The 18,333-nt window shown below is 46.6% G+C and overlaps 1 pseudogene; it reads right to left on the bottom strand.

Annotated features, from left to right (window-relative positions):
- LOC124036479 overlaps positions 1-10,274 on the bottom strand; it is a 63,880-nt pseudogene extending 53,606 nt beyond the window's left edge.
- Positions 10,275-18,333: the final 8,059 nt, after the last annotated feature.

Genomic DNA, 18,333 nt, shown 5'->3' with positions numbered 1-18,333 from the left:
CTGACAGAAAACAACCCTAACACATATCACTTCCATTTGTCTTCAAATGCCAAGCTGGTGCTTCCCCACTGCTATGAGCAAGAGAGCAAGGATTCTGTTTTAATGATACAATTATGTAATGCATCATGAAAGAGGATAGCCTCTTTTCACGATTGTAGCTACTGTATTTGCCTTTAAATATCACCATGACCTCATATCAACTTAATATTTCAGGTAAATGGTCATGAATTATTACATCTTCATAATTCATATACAGTTTATATTCATGTATAGATTACTGTCAATAAGAGAATAAAAGCAACGTTCAGACACTGCAATGGGGTTGTTACATTTACAGTAACAATTGTAATCATGTAAGTAATGAAACAATAGCAGCAGTTTACATTTGTCCCCCTAACCCTACCCCCATCTAGCTGTTTAGAGTGCCGGCAGTGTTTTGTCTCCAGCTAACCCTCCTGGTCTCTCCGCCCCCCTCTACTCTATCTCAAATATACCCCCCTCCAGGGCCGGCATTCTGCCTGGTAATTAATATTTACCCAGTGAGCCAATCTGTCTTGGTGTGCTTCTCTCTCTCTCCGTCGGCTGGCCGTATCCCCATCAGAAGACTCCAGCTTCCTCTCGTCTAACCCCTACTATCACTCTCTCTCTCGTCTTTGCTCCAATCCATTCAGGAAGCCATCTTGCGTTTTAAATCCTGTTTTACTTCAGCCCAAGTACAAACACACATTCTCTCTGTCCCTCCCTCTCTCTCTCTCTCTCGCTTGTTCCCCTACACCAATAGGTCTACCGCGCACACACACACACACGGGAGAGTTTTTTTTTTTTAAAGCCAGCCTCTGATCGCTTTCACTGCTGCACTACACACTACCTCCTCCCACTCCCTCTTTAATCTTTTAACCCCCCTCCTCCCTCTCTGTCTGTCTTTCCAGCGAGTAAAGCTAACTGCATTCGTGTTGTGAAAACTCCCCCCTACCCCTTCAACCATACACTCGCATGAAAACACACACGGCGAGACGTCACGCTACACATAGCACACAAAGAGAGTCATGCAACCAATCAGCAGCAATCCTGAGCTCTGCTGCTAGGGTGAAAGAGAGAGAGAGAGAGAGAGAGACAGAGACAGAGAGAGAGAGAGAGAGAGAGAGAGAGAGAGAGACAGAGAGAGAGAGAGAGAGACAGAGAGAGAGAGAGAGAGAGAGAGAGAGAGAGAGACAGAGAGACAGAGAGAGAGAGACAGACAGAGAGAGAGACAGAGAGAGAGAGAGAGACAGAGAGACAGAGACAGAGAGAGAGAGACAGAGAGAGAGACAGAGAGAGAGAGAGAGAGAGAGAGAGAGAGAGAGAGAGAGAGAGAGAGAGAGAGAGAGAGAGACAGAGACAGAGAGAGAGAGACAGAGAGAGAGAGAGAGACAGACAGAGAGAGACAGACAGACAGACAGAGAGAGAGAGAGACAGACAGACAGACAGAGAGAGAGACAGAGAGAGAGAGAGAGAGAGAGAGAGAGAGAGAGAGAGAGAGAGAGAGAGAGAGAGAGAGAGAGAGAGAGAGAGAGAGAGAGAGAGAGAGAGAGAGAGGACTGGGGGATGGGACCACTCTATGGCTGTCAATTATCTCCTGGAGCTCGGCTTTCCTAAACAATGACTCTGGTATGTGGTATCACTGAGGACCATCTGTGTCAGGGCTGCCTGCAATAACTGGACTGGACTGCACAGTGCAGAGTGCGCATGCACACCCACACACGCTCCCTGTGTAGCGGGGAACAGACACTTACACAGCACCACAGCCATTTAAACATGCTGACTCAACATCCACATACATGGACAGTGTACTGTAGCAAACACTAGTCATTGACAAAAGATTAAATTCAAGAAAACACATTGCCTATTTTGTATCATTCTGTCAAAATAACCCCCAAGGTTATACAATAAAACTACTCCCCCTTCATTCTGCAGAGGAGTTTTTCTCTTTTAGGAACCTGACCCTGCGAGACTAATACACCGATCATATCTAGGAGGTCTGGGGGGGGGGAGTGTTTTGCTTATGTCAATGCTCTCTGTTTAGTTTACTGACACTAGTAATGGGTCTGTGAATGCCAGTGAACTATTGGCATGAGCAGAGTTGTGTCTAGGGTTTTGCCAGTTTCTTATACTTCCGAATCAGAGTGCCAGGCAACAGATATACTGTATATGGGCTTACCTGGATATAGTGTTGCTGGATAGTGGCAACATTTTGTTTTTTACAAGTGACAATTCTTTGTTGAAAAAGCACAAATCACCAAAACAGAATGACGAAAGAGAGAGTAGAAAACAGGGGGGGGGGGGGGGGGTGGCATAGAGAAAAATGACAGAAAAAGAGACTTTTACCCTAACGGAGTGAACGAGTTCATGTTGAGGACGGACAGAGAGAATGAGAGAGAAAGAGAGAGAGAGAAAGAGCGGGACTGGAGTGGTAGTAAAGCAGTCAGTGAGTAACACAGCGTTTGTAATGTCTGTCTGAGCCACAGCCTCTTATATGGCTGGTGTGTGAAATCCCCTGCTCTGACAGCACTCACTGGAGACGCCCGCTGCCGCGTGTGTGAGAGTGTGTGTGTGTGAGAGAGAGTGTGTAACGTCTGCACCCGATTCCCCCCCCCTGGCGCTCGAGGGCGCCAAGCTGCCCTGCATCACGCACTCCTGCCATCTATTACGCACACCTGCCTACCCTCGTCACACACCTGCCTACCCTCGTCACACACCTGCCTACCCTCGTCACACACCTGCCTACCCTCGTCACACACCTGCCTACCCTCGTCACACACCTGCCTACCCTCGTCACACACCTGCCTACCCTCGTCACACACCTGCCTACCCTTGTCACACACATCAGCGATATTAGACTCACCTGGACTCATTCATCACCTGTTTATTTCCTCCCCTATACTTGTCCCTGCTCTGTTCCCCACTGCTGTATTGATTGTTTTTGTCTTTGTTACCCTTGTGCTGACGCTGTTCCCGTCTGGTTCCATGTCCGTTCCTTATTCAATGTTTGACTCCCCGTACCTGCTTCGTCTCTCCAGCGTCATCCCCATGTGACAGGCTGTGTGTGTGGGGGACAGCGGGAGCAGATGCGCAGCGTGGCTGTGTTATGGGTGGTGACAGACTGTGTGTGTGGGGGACAGCGGGAGCAGATGCGCAGCGTGGCTGTGTTATGGGTGGTGACAGACTGTGTGTGTGGGGGACAGCGGGAGCAGATGCGCAGCGTGGCTGTGTTATGGGTGGTGACAGACTGTGTGTGGGGGACAGCGGGAGCAGATGCGCAGCGTGGCTGTGTTATGGGTGGTGACAGACTGTGTGTGTGGGGGACAGCGGGAGCAGATGCGCAGCGTGGCTGTGTTATGGGTGGTGACAGACTGTGTGTGTGGGGGACAGCGGGAGCAGATGCGCAGCGTGGCTGTGTTATGGGTGGTGACAGACTGTGTGTGTGGGGGACAGCGGGAGCAGATGCGCAGCGTGGCTGTGTTATGGGTGGTGACAGACTGTGTGTGGGGGACAGCGGGAGCAGATGCGCAGCGTGGCTGTGTTATGGGTGGTGACAGACTGTGTGTGGGGGACAGCGGGAGCAGATGCGCAGCGTGGCTGTGTTATGGGTGGTGACAGACTGTGTGTGGGGGACAGCGGGAGCAGATGCGCAGCGTGGCTGTGTTATGGGTGGTGACAGACTGTGTGTGTGGGGGACAGCGGGAGCAGATGCGCAGCGTGGCTGTGTTATGGGTGGTGACAGACTGTGTGTGGGGGACAGCGGGAGCAGATGCGCAGCGTGGCTGTGTTATGGGTGGTGACAGACTGTGTGTGTGGGGGACAGCGGGAGCAGATGCGCAGCGTGGCTGTGTTATGGGTGGTGACAGACTGTGTGTGTGGGGGACAGCGGGAGCAGATGCGCAGCGTGGCTGTGTTATGGGTGGTGACAGACTGTGTGTGTGGGGGACAGCGGGAGCAGATGCGCAGCGTGGCTGTGTTATGGGTGGTGACAGACTGTGTGTGTGGGGGACAGCGGGAGCAGATGTGCAGCGTGGCTGTGTTATGGGTGGTGACAGACTATGTGTGGGGGACAGCGGGAGCAGATGCGCAGCGTGGCTGTGTTATGGGTGGTGACCGATCAACATCATCATGCATCTGACGGCATGCCATGCCTTTCTTGTGTGTCTGTGGCACGCGGGAGAGCATGCTCTTTGCTCTGCAGTGCTTACATTAATCGAGTGTTAAAAATATATCTGTAATAAGGTCTATTAGACATGCGACTAACGCAGAAGTTTGTGGACTACTCAGTCTCACGTAATGTACCGTATATCTCCAACCCATATTAATATTCAGTACTGACTGACCTGGTCACACTATACCCGGCAACCCCAGACGGCCCTCACCATGTCTTTACACACACACACGTAAAATCCCATCTGCTCAATGACATTACTGTAATCCTGATATAAAAAACAAGCCCCCCCCATAACTAAATCTCAGCGTATTCCCACGTACCCTGTCAGTCAGTCTCCCTCACCCCCACTCACACAAATGACAGTGCCTGGTAACACAGGCCTCACCATCCTCCCTATCAACCCTGCTTATACCAGACTGAACAAATTAAACAAGAATGAGTGGTGTTCAGTCTGGTGTAAACAGGTTACCAACCCCCCAGGACTCTCCTCACTCACCCAGACCTGTGACAACCCACCTCCACTCCCACACCCCTCTAGACTGAGGAACAGAATCAGGGGGAGGGAGACTCATTGCAACCACTTTAATGATGAGTTGTAAAGATCTACAATTCAAAGGAGGGTGGGGGGTGGGGTGGGGTGGTGGGCCGGCTGTAATTACAACACTATTAACAGTATTATTTTAGGTCTGACTCCATCCAGCCTGTCCTCATGTGACCATGCCTCTGGTTTCTAGAGCCTCCGGTTAATCCCTAATAACAACCACTCCCCTCCCTCTTCAACAGCACACGCACACCACTGGCTGTCACCCATCACTACATTGAACTAAGAGAAGTGTGATCGCTCCAGTCATATGTCATATGTACTCACACTGCTCACAGCTTATTAGGCCTGGTTCAAATGAGATGATGGGATGTGGTTGCCAAGGCGATGGGGACTCAGAGAAGACAGAGGTGAGGGGGATGGGGGGGGGGGCTGTTCAACCTCTGTGCTCAATACAGTTCACCTAAAGAGCACAGCTACAGCCTCTTCTCTCTGTCCAACCTACTCATGGCTGGCCATTACAATCTTACACTGTAAATACAGTCCGCGTTATAGCATGGCCCATACAAACACCCACCGCACACACACGGGGGAGGGAATTTTCAGGTTCAGATAGACATTATTAGTCACACATCACCTATAACTCTGATATCTCTAATCACACTGTTACCAGGGTGCAATGGTTTGTTTCTATGAGAAAATCACCATCAATATACAGGTAACTACCAAAATAAAGGAAATACTCCTGAATTTGTATAGAAATGCCCAATATTTAGTCTACCATGGCTAGAAGATATGTCAGTGACTTTGAAAAAGGGGTCTCAAAGGACCATAGGGGGTTTAAAGTGTGTGTGTGTGTGTGTGTGTGTGTGTGTGTGTGTGTGTGTGTGTGTGTGTGTGTGTGTGTGTGTGTGTGTGTGTGTGTGTGTGTGTGTGTGTGTGTGTGTGTGTGTGTGTGTGTGTGTGTGTGTGTGTGTGTGTGTCACCAGATCTCAACCCAATTGAACACTTATGGGAGATTCTGGAGCGGTGCCTGAGACAGAGTCTTCCACCACCAAAAAAAACAAAAACATTTATTGTAGAATAATGGTGTCACATTCATCCAATAGAGTTTCAGACACTTGTAGAATCTATGCCAAGATGCATTGAAGCTGTTTTGGTGGCTTGTGGTGGACAAACACCCTATTGAGACACTATGTTGGTGTTTCCTTTATTTTGGCAGTTACATGTTCCAACACTGTTAAGTTGTTGGTCTAACTTATAACTAGATCTATGCAGCTAAAAAGACAGATACAGAAACAGACAGATCAGTATTAATGGTTAATAAAAATGATTTAGGGCAGACACTAGTCTGGATCAGACCCTAGCTAGGCCTACTCCAGGTTAAACAGAGGTAGAGTTCTCCTACGAGGTCACTGGTCTAATCTATGGTGGCCATAAAAATTCTACTTCTAACAACAATGGCACTGAGTGAAAATCTGTGGCATAGGATCATCTTTCCAGTCCATAAACACTAGCTGGGCTGCTTCTGTATTCCTCTCTGAGACAGATATGTTAGATATAGCTGGGTGTTTCTACAATGTTGGTCCCTGAATATACAGTTACTAGAAGTCAAACTCATTCCACGGAGGGCCATGTGTCTGCAGGTTTTTGGTTTTTCCATTCATTTAAAACCTAGACAACCAGGTGAGGGGAGTTCCTTAACAATTTGTGACGTTTAATTTATCAAGGAAGTACAAGGGTGGAGCAAAAACCTGCAGACACTTGGCCCTCCCTGGAATGACTTTGACAAGTGCTGTAAGTGAATGTAGGATGATAAATTAGGATACATCCATGAATTGAAGTCATTCCCACTAAAGCAGGACTACTGAAATGTCTGGGTTACAAGTTACAACTCCTCTCCATGACCCTCATCTTAAATATGACCACATTTGAGGTCTGGGTAACCAATCAGACGGGGAAAGTGACCGTGTGAAAACAAAGGGGACAGAGTGACAGTGCAGGGGAGGGCAGTCCAGGAGGTAAGCCAATATTTCCTGTGAATGACTGAACCCCTTCCCCGCTGATCAGATCTTATCCTCTGTCCCCAAGGCTATAGGCCACCATGTCCAAAATGTTGTCCATGTCTCTGTGTACAGCCCCCCCCCCTTTCTTAAACCCACACAGAAAGGGAAGAAGGGAGGAAAGAGTAGATGAGCAGCAGCCTCTTTCCTGTGGCCTTGCCTAGCCAGTTCAGTTTTTCCTGAGCCCTTCCTTCTCGCTGCTGACTATTTATTTACATTCTTCCTGCCTCTTAGCCCCATCCCCATCCCCATCCTGTGTACTCACCCCCCCTCCCCTCTTCCCTACGGGGCCCTGGTCCTAAGGCCAACCCCCACACCCTCCCTTCACCGTTGCACTGACCATAAGGTCAACCCCCACCCTGATCCTACACTTCAACCCCATCCCCCGTCCTGCGTACGCACCCCCCCCCACGTGACCCTGGTCCTAAGGTCAACCACTACAGCCTCCCTCCTCCTCCCTCCCTGGCCGTAAGGTCAACCCTCACTCTGAGTGGCACTGGCCCTAAGGTCAACCCTCACTCTGAGTGACACTGGCCCTAAGGTCAACCCTCACTCTGAGTGGCACTGGCCTTAAGGTCAACCCTCACTCTGAGTGGCACTGGCCTTAAGGTCAACCCTCACTCTGAGTGGCCCTGGCCCTAAGGTCAACCCTCACTCTGAGTGGCCCTGGCCCTAAGGTCGACCCTCACTCTGAGTGGCCCTGGCCCTAAGGTCGACCCTCACTCTGAGTGGCCCTGGCCCTAAGGTCGACCCTCACTCTGAGTGGCACTGGCCCTAAGGTCGACCCTCACTCTGAGTGGCACTGGCCCTAAGGTCGACCCTCACTCTGATTGGCACTGGCCCTAAGGTCGACCCTCACTCTGAGTGGCACTGGCCCTAAGGTCGACCCTCACTCTGAGTGGCACTGGCCCTAAGGTCGACCCTCACTCTGAGTGGCACTGGCCCTAAGGTCAACCCTCACTCTGAGTGGCACTGGCCCTAAGGTCAACCCTCACTCTGAGTGGCACTGGCCTTAAGGTCAACCCTCACTCTGAGTGGCACTGGCCCTAAGGTCAACCCTCACTCTGAGTGGCCCTGGCCCTAAGGTCAACCACTACAGCCTCCCTCCTCCTCCCTCCCTGGCCCTAAGGTCAAACCTCACTCTGAGTGGCACTGGCCCTAAGGTCAACCCTCACTCTGAGTGGCCCTGGCCCTAAGGTCGACCCTCACTCTGAGTGGCACTGGCCCTAAGGTCAACCCTCACTCTGAGTGGCACTGGCCCTAAGGTCAACCCTCACTCTGAGTGGCACTGGCCCTAAGGTCAACCCTCACTCTGAGTGGCACTGGCCCTAAGGTCAACCCTCACTCTGAGTGGCACTGGCCCTAAGGTCAACCCTCACTCTGAGTGGCCCTGGCCCTAAGGTTGACCCTCACTCTGAGTGGCCCTGGCCCTAAGGTTGACCCTCACTCTGAGTGGCACTGGCCCTAAGGTCAACCCTCACTCTGAGTGGCCCTGGCCCTAAGGTTGACCCCCACCCCGAGTGCCAGTGCGGGGCTTCAGGGGTCAGGGGAGAAAACGCAGAGGGAGCGAGAAGGAATTCTACACTGCTGCTGTTTGTTGAATGGAAGGAGGAACCAAACACAACCCTCATCTTCATTATTCCACAAACAGAGCTAATGGAGAACATTGGGGTGGTTGCTTACATTGGCACAAAACCTCAGTACTTGGCCAAACCAAAATGTAATGTATTAAGCTTTCTGGAAGTCAAAATCTTCTGCAATACATGTAAATCTAGTTTATATCTACACACGCACATTGTCACAGGCACACATACCCTTCAGTGGACATCTCATCTGTTTCCCTGACCTTTAATGACAACCCGCTGGTCAAACAGGCTGGAAATCTGCTGAGGAATTATGACTGGTTTACAACGTCTGACTGGGACAAGGACAGGTCCACTAGTTACTCAACAACTTAGCTTTAATTTTGTCTAAGTTGTCCATTCAAACATGCTATTTGGATCATATCAACAAGGGTCCTACCTCCCCCATTGTTTTGTACTAAACAATGACAATGGTATAGCCTGGGTACCAGTCTGTTGAGCTAACATTCCACTCCTTGTACTCTGTGTCATATGCCAAAGATGTTTAGCATGACAGGAGTGGCAAGGGGTGGAATAATAGCTAAATGGTAAGCTGTTCCTAGGAAAACATAGGCGAGTTTATGGATAGGTAAGATGAGGTGTGTGTCATTTGGGTGGACTATTCCCATAGCCGGGCCTTTGGGTGATGCCTGTCCAGAGCTGACAACTACAAAATGTCCAGGGTGGATCCAGACAGGGACTTTAACATCAGTTTGTTATGACTTAGGTGGTCTGATGAAAACCTAAGACAGCCAGCTACATGCACTTGAAAATCTGTCTTTGACAAACTCAAAAAGTAAAGTTAGCTGTTTTAAATGAATGTGATTAATCAGTTATGGAACACAAATACCATCCTCCTCTGCTGTGGTACGTCCACATATGGCCATTATCTGTATACAAAACTCAACCTATAAAACCCTTAAATGTTTAAACTGTTAAATTGATATGGATCATGACATTTACATTTTAGGGCCCTATAATATAGTAGAGACAACTTCAATTTCCCTCAACCAGCTCCAAACATTCTCACACTGACCTAGGAGAAATAGCCACTGGGAATATATCATGAAAATGTGTGTTAGTTATAAGTCTGGTCAGTCATTTCCACTCACCTCCCAGTCCTTCTGTCCCTTTATCTTCAGCTGGTCACATTTACGCAGCTTACAGATCTGCTTCCCAATTTTACGGTTCATACAGTTGCTGCAGGTGCCACAGTTCTCCTTCTGCATACAGGGGCCACACACGCCGCACCGCCTCCTCTTCTTTCCCTGGGGGGCCGCGAGGGCCTCTCCATGGGTAGGGGGCCCGAGGGAGAAGAGACCCCCCTGCTGGTGCTCAGTCTGGATGTACTTGTAGTGAGGGGACAGAGGCATTCCCGGGCCCTCCATGGCTTTCCCCGGGCTCTGCAGAAAGATCTGGGTTGTGGTCTCGTCACCATCCAGGGAGAATTCATAGATGTCCTGGAAGCGTGGGGGGCCAGGCCCTCCCTTGGCCCTGTGCATGCTGACAGACAGTCCAGCCTAAAGCCTAGCTGCACTGTCCTGGTGGCAATGTGAGGAATACAAACAGAACAGCACAGTAACAGAGTAGTGTAATGGTCTGGAGTTGGGGAGGTAGTTGTTGTAAGAGCTGAGAAGGGCTAAAGAGTATGTTAGTCCATCCTGTCCTGTCAGTCTCCTGGTTGGGCTGCTGGATGAGATAGGTCATTAATGATAGAGCATCTTTCCCAGCTACCCAGCGGGATGGACAGGGGTCAGCCATAACCACAACAGGGGAGGAGGTGTCAGAGGAGCCATGGTCTGGTCTCACCTGTCCAGCAGTAGCCTACCTGGATGCTTTCTGAAAGTGGGAATAGACAGCTTGGGAAAGAAAGATGGAAAATAACAGTTAGGCCTACTTACAATTAACAATTTAAATGAGTCTGTTCATAGCTGTGGGAAGATGTTTTGAGTCGGGGGTGCTGGGGGGGAAGAGGAAAAAAATAATTCATCTATAATCGCATTTGCTGATGGCATACAGTTGAGCAGAATCATTTTGGAGATTTCCATACAATGGATTTTTTGTTGTTTCATGGTCTGGAAAAAACATTTAACTTTTTTAAACGCATTTCTACAGAATATTTGTTTATATCATACAAATGGCCAAATGCATGCTACTGTGTAACTCACTAATCAGGTAAGATGCTATTTAAAAAACGCTTTTTTCTTCTCGTATTTATAATCATTATTATAATCATAATTATTGTATATCATTGTTATTATTGTAGGCCTATTAATTCAATCTAAACCAGTTCATTAAATATGCAAAACATGTTTAGTTTTCATTCTGTTGAGGCATTTTCATTGGCTAAATTAAGTTCGATATGTCTTTTCAATTGGGAGCTACATATTTAGTTTAAGATAGGCCTTTTATTAGCCTATCCCTGTCATTTGTTGGGTACGGTAGGCACTAGCTTTTCTAGGTAATTGCTGCATTCTAACTTTTGTGAAGGTTTAAACCAGTTCACAAGTGTTTTGTTTAATTCTGATGAGCCATTTTCTTTGCAAAATAAAGTTCCAACTGTAACGTTGTGTTTGCAGTGATATAATATCATGCTTGTAGTTTCCCTATAAACAACGGCTTGTTTTACTTTTGATATTATAACACAATTTAGAAAACTTTTGTGAAGGTTCGGTGTGGTGTAGCTATTAGCCTATTATACCGCTGAACTACACGACCGTTCAAAAGTTTGGGGTAACTTAGAAATGTCCTTGTTTTTGAAAGAAAAGCAAAATAAAATGTACATTAAATTAACATCAACTTGATGAGAAATACAGTGTGGACATTGCTAATGTTGTAAATGACTATTGTAGCTGGAAACAGCTGATTTATGGAATATCTACATAGGTGTACAGAGGCCCATTATCAGCAACCTCCTGTGTTCCAATGGCATGTTGTGTTAGCTAATCCAAGTTTATCATTTTAAAAGGCTAATTGATCTTTAGAAAACCCCTTTTGCAATTATGTTAGCACAGCTGAAAACTGTTGTCCTGATTAAAGAAGCAATAAAACTGGCCTTCTTTAGACGAGTTGAGTATCTGGAGCATCAGTATTTGTGGGTTCGATTACAGGGTCAAAATGGCCAGGAACAAAGAACTTTCTTCTGAAACACATCAGTCTATTCTTGCTCTGAAAAATGATGGCTATTCCATGTGAGAAATTGCCAAGAAACTGAAGATCTTGTACAACAGGCCAGCATCCTGGAGTCGCTTCTTCACTGTTGACGTTGAGACTGGCGTTTTGCGGGTACTATTTAATGAAGCTGCCAGTTGAGGACTTGTGAGGTGTCTGTTTCTCAAAGTAAAACACGTAATAATAAATCTAATAATAAATACACAATGAGTAACGCTAATTTGGCTATATACTCGGGGTACCAGTACTAAGTTGATGGGCAGTGGTACGAGGTAATTGAGGTATATATGTAAATATAGCTAGGAATAAAGTCATAGATAATAAACAATAGCAGCAGTTTATGTGATGAGTCCCAAAATAAGTTAATGCAGATAATGCAGATAATCCGGGTAGCTATTTGGTTAACTAACCGACTTTCCACAAATTTCTTGTTAACAAACTGTAGTTTTGGCGTGGTTGAAAAACTAGTTTTAATGACTCCAACCTAAGTGTATGTAAACTTCCGACTTCAACAGTATATTTAGCGGTCTTATGGCTTGGGGGATAGAAGCTGTTCAGGGTCCTGTTGAATCCAGACTTGGTTCATCGCTACCACTTCCTGTGTGGTAGCAGAGAGAACAGTCTGTGACTTGGGTGGCTGGAGTCTAGGGTCTAGGGTCTTCCTCTGACACTGCCTGGTATAGAGGTCCTGGATGGCAGGGTGCTCGGCCCTAGTGAAGTACTGGGCCGTACGCAGTACCCTCTATAGTACCTTGTTGTTGTATGCCAAGCAGTTGCTATACCAAGCGGCGATACAGCCATTCATGATGCTCTCAAATGGTGCAGCTGTATAATTTTCTGAGGATCTGAGTGCTCATGCCAAACCATTTGAACGTCCTGTGGGGGAAGAGACGTGGTTCCCTATTCACGACTGTGTTGGTGTGTGGACCATGATAGATCCTTAGTGGTGTGGACACCATGGAACTTGAAGCTCTCCACATGCTCCACTACAGCTCCGAATGGGGACCTCCTCCTTATAGGCGGTCTCATCGTCATCAGTGATCAGGCCTTACACAGTCATGTAGTCTGCAAACTTAATGATCGTGTTGGAGTCGTGTGGAGTACAGGAGGGGACTAAGCACGCACCCCTGTGGTCATCTGTACTTTGTTGAAGCACCTTTGGCAGCGATTACAGCCTGGCGTCTTCTTGGGTATGACACTACAAGCTTGGCACACCTGTATTTGGGGAGTTTTTCCCCATTCTTCTCAAGCTCTGTCAGGTTGGATGGGGAGCATCACTGCACAGCTTTTTTCAGGTCTCTCCAGAGATGTTGGATAGTATTCAAGTCCGGGCTCTGGCTGGGCCACTCAAGGACATTCAGAGACTTGTTTCAAAGCCACGCCTGCATTGTCTTTGCTGTGTGCTTAGGGTCATTGTCCTGTTGGAAAGTGAACTTTTGCCCCAGTCTGAGGTCCTGAGCAGGTTTTCATCAAGGATCTCTCTGTACTTCACTCTGTTCATCTTTCCATTGATCCTGACTAGTCTCCCAGTCCCTGCTGCTGAAAACATCCCCACAGCATGATGCTGCCACCACCATGCTTCACCATAGGGATGGTGCCAGGTTTCCTCCAAAAGTGACACTTGGCATTCAAGCCAAAGAGTTCAATCTTAGTTTCATCAGACCAGAGAATCTTGTTTCTCATGGTGTGAGAGTTATTTGTGTGTCCTTTGGCAAGCTCCAAAAGGGCTGTCATGTGCCTTTTACTGAAGAGTGGCTTCCCTCTGGCCTATCTACCATAAAGGCCTGGTTGGTGGAGTGCTGCAGTAATCGCTGCCCTTCTGGAATGTTCTCTTATCTCCACGGAGGAACTCTGGAGCTCTATCAGAGTGACCATCTGGTTCTTGGTCACCTCCCTGACCAAGGCCCTTCTCCCCTGATTGCTCAGTTTGGCCGAGTGGCCAGCTTGGTGGTTCCAAACTTATTTCAGGAATGATGAATGTTCTTGGTGACCTCGATGCTTCAAAAAAAATGTGGTACCCTTCCCTAGATCTATGCCTCACACAATCCTGTCTCGGAGCTCTACGGGCAATTCATTCGACCTCATGGCTTGGTTTTTGCGCTGACATGCATTGTTAACTGTGGGAAATTATATAGACAGGTGTGTGCTTTTCCAAATCATGTCAAATCAATTGAATTTACCACAGTTGCACTCCAATCAAGTTGTAGAAACATCTCAATGATGATCAATAGAAACGGGATGCACATGATCTTGTCACACCCTGATTTGTTTCACCTGTCTTTGTGATTGTCTCCACCCCCCTATAGGTGTCACCCATCTTCCCCCTAATCCTGTGTATATATACCTGGGTTATCTATTTGTCTGTTACCAGTTTGTTTTGTTTCTTCAAGCCTACCAGCCTTTTCTCCTCTGTTCCGGTCTCTCGATTGTTCCTGTTTTCTAGTTTTCCCAAAATTGACGTGTTCTTCCTGCCCTGACCCTGCCTACCATTGCCCCACCTACCTGGATTACTGACCCCTGCCTACCCAGACCCTGCCTGCCGTCCTGTGTCTTTGCCCCACCTACCTGGATTACTGACCCCTGGATTACTGACCCCTGCCTAACCAGACCCTGCCTGCCGTCCTGTGTCTTTGCCCCACCTACCTGGATTACTGACCCCTGCCTACCCAGACCCTGCCTGCCGTCCTGTGTCTTTGCCCCACCTACCTGGATTACTGACCCCTACCTACCCAGACCCTGCCTGCCGTCCTGTGTCTTTGCCCCACCTACCTGGATTACTGACCCCTGCCTACCCAGACCCTGCCTGCCGTCCTGTGTCTTTGCCCAACCTACCTGGATTACTGACCCCTGCCTACCCAGACCCTGCCTGCCGTCCTGTGTCTTTGCCCCACCTACCTGGATTACTGACCCCTGCCTACCCAGACCCTGCCTGCCGTCCTGTGTCTTTGCCCCACCTACCTGGATTACTGACCCCTGCCTACCCAGACCCTGCCTGCCGTCCTGTGTCTTTGCCCAACCTACCTGGATTACTGACCCCTGCCTACCCAGACCCTGCCTGCCGTCCTGCGTCTTGCCCAACCTACCTGGATTACTGACCTCTGCCTGCCCAGACCCTGCCTGCCGTCCTGTGTCTTTGCCCCACCTACCTGGATTACTGACCCCTGCCTACCCAGACCCTGCCTGCCGTCCTGTGTCTTTGCCCCACCTACCTGGATTACTGACCCCTACCTACCCAGACCCTGCCTGCCGTCCTGTGTCTTTGCCCCAACTACCTGGATTACTGACCCCTGCCTACCCAGACCCTGCCTGCCGTCCTGTGTCTTTGCCCCACCTACCTGGATTACTGACCCCTGCCTGCCCTTGACCCGTCTTTTGCCTGCCCCTGTTGGAATAATAAACTGTTGTTACTTCGACGTTGTCTGCATCAGCGTCTTACCTCAAACGTGGTAGAGCTCAATTTCGAGTCTCATAGCAGTGTCTGAATACCTATGTAAATAAGGTCTTTCTGTTTTGTTTGTTTTTTTAATACATTTTCAAAAATATCTAAACCTGTTTTCCCTTTGTCATTATGGGGTATTTTGTGCAGATTTATGAGGGGGGGAATTATTTGATCCATTTTAGAATAAGGCTGTAAGGCTGTAACAAAACTAAATGTGGAAAAGGTATTTGGCATGCATGCTGCCCAAATTGTGGTCTTCCCAAGAACTGCTTGTGATAACTTTATCCACAGCTCTGCAAAAAAATTTTTTAGCTATTGATCCTCTGCAGCTAAATTATGCTCTCTGGTGTAGTATTTTGAATGATTGTATTTATGTCTGTTCAGACAGGAGTAATATCATTTTGGGCGGGGAAAAAAATGTATAGCCTAATTTTGCCAAAATTATTTCTATTTACCAGCGGGTGCTGCAGCACACCTACTTCCCGCAGCTGTTCCATTTAGGCCTATAAACTTTGGGAAAATATGACACGCCATAATAACAAAACAAACTCACCTGTCATTTCCCCCAACAAACCTTAATCAATAACTGCTTTACTGGGAAAGACATGAATCTCACCTAATGACAGTTATTAGTAGTCTAGACCTGTAATATGAAATGGCTGGGGATGCCAGAAAGATGTCATGCTCATGGGTCGATATGGGAATATGCTGAGTTCTATAATGGCGAGTCCTCCCATGAGGAGGCTTTGTTTGCCCTCTCTCTATGAATGAGAAAGGGGGTCTCGTTGAACCCGCGACGGTGCTCTTTGTTCCGCAGTCAGACTCAAGTCAGCCGTCAATAAACTGCAATGTTGTTTTAACTGTGTCGATAAAACGCCGTAGGCAACTTGTTTCTCCGTGGCAGTAACATTACGCTCATGTTGAATCACTGCGATAGCATGCTGCTGTGCATATAAAAAGACACACCGAAATATGTATAATGAGACTTTCTAATTGAATGAGCTCGAACGACTGATATAGCTTAGTTAGTATTAGGCTCATTAATATACTGAAAACTGTCAACGTGTCTGAAATTCGAATGAAAATACTTTTACGTTTTACGAAGCCAAAAAAAGCATCAGTTGTGCAAATCGCCCTGGAGAACCAAACATTTAATTTCTTACTTTTACTATTGCAATATTGTCAATCATCCCAAACATTGTTTTTAATTTCGTTATTTTTGCTACTTACTTTCTTCGTAGTCTTGGGCAGAATCAGTCAGATGCAACCGAATGTTTCCACAAAGTAACACGCTCCGCCACCCTTCCCAAATAAGCACGTGGCTTTATTCAGCAATTTATAACCGGTCTTTTAACTGGCCGCAAAGCCACCGCTGCACAAGACTGTTACAGTCCGGTTATTACTTAAGTATAAAACCATTTTTATATAGTTTACAGAAGTGTCAGGTAAAAGGGGTGGAGGGGGAAAACATTAAATAAGGAAGCCCCCCCCTAGACTTTCAAAACATCACCACAGGAAGCAAAATAGACAAGAACAATGATTAAAGGATAAAAGTGAGAAAAACATCAGATACAACAATACACAATTAGATGGGATCATTACATTTACATAAACCCTATTATCTGTCAGATCGAACACATAAATCTGTTCGGGTATGTTTAAAGTCACAGCTAATAATGGGGTTTATCAGTGGCCCCAATGTGTATTTGACTAATTGCTTTACTGGTGAGAAACTACTTACTTTCACTGGGCAAATAGCCTACACGTCTAGATTTCTTTTGACAACAAGCTCTTAGGCTGTTAGAGAGGCCGATGGTCGTAGAAAGTAAAGTAAATAGAGAAATGTAGTTAATAGGATACATACCACGTTTGAGGGTGGTTCTTTAAATGGTTCGACTTTTCACCTAAGACAACGGTTTTTTTTTAAGTGAGGGGAAAAAAACAGCAAAAAACTCCCTCTTCAAAGTCGACATACTAATATTGGAGGTGAATTATATGAATTATAATAATGTGAAAAGTTATTAAAAATTAAAGTAATTTAAACAGCAACTCAACTCCCAGAATATAAACAAACAATAACCCAATAAGTGAGCAGATGAAGAAAAAAAATTCGCGATTGTTTTACATTTATTTAAACGTCGCGTATGAGTCGTCGAAATTCTGAGGTCTGGTTAGAGTTAAAAGACGAAGAGGAGGAGGAAGAGAAGAAAACGTTGTGTTGATGTTAAAGTGATCAGCAAATTACGGAATGGAATTCGATAAATGCAGTGGAACAACAGGGTTAACTCTTCGCCCCCTGGGACAACGTCATTCTCATCTCAAACAGGACACATTTTTTTTTGCGTTTTACACAAACCTTCAATAGAATTCAAACATGCAACGGCATCAGTTATAAATTATGGCATTACTTTTCAGAAGCTAAGTTATCACATATCAGATGAGCTATGTCCTCCTGATCAATTTTATGAAAATGTTATAATGCCATGATGCCATTATCCATAGAACGCCTAGTATTAGTAATTGGCGTTAGCCATGTCTTAATGTTAAGACAGAATAATTTGAGAGCAATGTTCATTCTAGCCTATGCAGGATTAAAGTCGATTTAATTTATTTCTTACTGGTACAGGACACCCAAGTGTGCGCACGCATTTTTTTTTAAACTACAAAAATGACAGGCTAGCCTACTCTGCTGACACTGACAAACATAGCAATAAAAACGATGTGTGATCCATCTAATCGGCTTACAAAAAGGGGAGACACAAATACAATATGACAACCATTTAACCTGGAGGGGGAAATTATTGTCCAAAAACAAACAAAAGTGGCACTGGCCCAATTATAAAGAGGGTCAATATGCACTCACCCGGATATGGCGGATGTCTCAGCTGGTGCCAATATGCTACTGTTCGCTCAATGAAATTAAGAATTTTGATAACTCAAAAGACAGATTGGAGTGTTTTCATTGTCATTTCTTTATTTGCTTTCAAAACAGTTTTTCCGCAATTGTATTTTTAAATATTGTGATATGCCTGGCTGGGTCTCTGCTTTTCACCGACAGTCGCAATTTAACAATAATCTATTCGGCAATTGCAGCACGCACTGTCTAAATTGCGGGCCCTTCCGACTGTAGGCTATCCAATATAAAACAATCCACAGTTTTTTTTTAAAAATTATCCTTTGAGGCCAAATCATGCTGTATGGGGTAGTAGCCTATTTCGAATGATTTATATATATTTCTATATAGACAGGACTAAGCTAATTAGGCTATATAATTTTGGCAATTTACTTTAGGGAAAGCATTATAG

The sequence above is a fragment of the Oncorhynchus gorbuscha genome, linkage group LG05 (assembly GCF_021184085.1).
Source record: "Oncorhynchus gorbuscha isolate QuinsamMale2020 ecotype Even-year linkage group LG05, OgorEven_v1.0, whole genome shotgun sequence".
NCBI lineage: Eukaryota > Metazoa > Chordata > Actinopteri > Salmoniformes > Salmonidae > Oncorhynchus > Oncorhynchus gorbuscha.
The sequence above is the reverse complement of the archived record's forward strand: the minus strand, read 5'-3'. Positions and strand labels throughout refer to the sequence as shown.